This window comes from Lucilia cuprina, chromosome 6 (genome assembly GCF_022045245.1).
Source record: "Lucilia cuprina isolate Lc7/37 chromosome 6, ASM2204524v1, whole genome shotgun sequence".
NCBI lineage: Eukaryota > Metazoa > Arthropoda > Insecta > Diptera > Calliphoridae > Lucilia > Lucilia cuprina.
The window spans coordinates 59,437,964-59,439,361 of NC_060954.1; positions in this window are offsets into that span (position 1 = coordinate 59,437,964).

Here is a 1,398-nt window from a genome sequence, read left to right on the forward strand (position 1 = left end):
ACTGAACTAGAACTGAACTAGAACTGAACTAGGAATGAACTAGAACTGAACTAGAACTGAACTAGAACTGAACTAGAACTGAACTAGAACTGAACTAGAACTGAACTACAACTGAACTACAACTGTACTAGAGTTGAACTAGAATAAACTTTTGTATAATGATTAAATGTGGCTATAAAATCGAACTTATTAACTTAAACACTTCCCCGGATGTGGGATTATTTTAACAACTTTTAAAAATCTTAAACAAACTTCCTCAAAACTGCTTGATCTTATTTTTATAAATTAAAAACCACATGCACATGTTTCAAATACACATACAAATGAGTAATGTACCTAAATGTTTAAATAAATACCTTAACAATTCTAATAAATTAATAACAACAATAATGTATAGTATTTTATATTCTAGTGCCAGTGTACTCAACTCAGTTTCGTTAAGGGTAAAACTAATATTGTTACCAACTGACTGACCGTTAATTTAAAATGTCAATAAGTCACAGACAACAATGGAAATAAAACAGACAGACAGCAAGAAAGAATAACATTTCAAATTGAAAAATCGTAGTAACATTTTCAAACGTTTTACATCGCTAATTAATTATTATAAAATAATTGAAATGAATTGGTTTTAATAGCATATGCAACAGTTCTTTCCGAAAGGAAATTTATACAAAGGTATAATGTACACTTAAGGAAATGTTTTTATTTCAAATTCAAAATTTCAATAAAATTTTAACATTAAAAACTATTAGTTATGCTAGCTGCTTTATCAGCCAGTTGGTTTATTTTTAAGTGTATTTATACTTTTACTCATGAAACTGACATTGACAGTGAAACAAATTCATAATTAAATGTCAATAAACGCTATTACCGGTTATGCAGACTATACAGAAGCAAATACAACAAATGAAAAAAAAATTATATATATTATTTCTATACAAATAAATATATTTATTCTTGTACACATACTCTTGCACACAAGTAGCTAATAAGTAGCATACTAAAACTCGTAACAAGTATTTCAAGATTTTATATTTAAACATTATGAGAATGAGTATTTTATCTGTAACAACTCTAAAAATATACAAATTCAATAAAAAACGATTAGAAACAGTCATATTTAAGAAATCACAATAATTTAAATTAAATAAAAAACTAGAAACCTACATCTACATCTGCGATTTTGGCAGGTCCCATCGGATCTAGTTCAGTTCTAGTTCAGTTCTAGTTCTAGTTCAGTTCTAGTTCAGTTCTAGTTCAGTTCTAGTTCAGTTCTAGTTCAGTTCTAGTTCAGTTCTAGTTCAGTTCTAGTTCAGTTCTAGTTCAGTTCTAGTTCAGTTCTAGTTCAGTTCTAGTTCAGTTCTAGTTCAGTTCTAGTTCAGTTCTAGTTCAGTT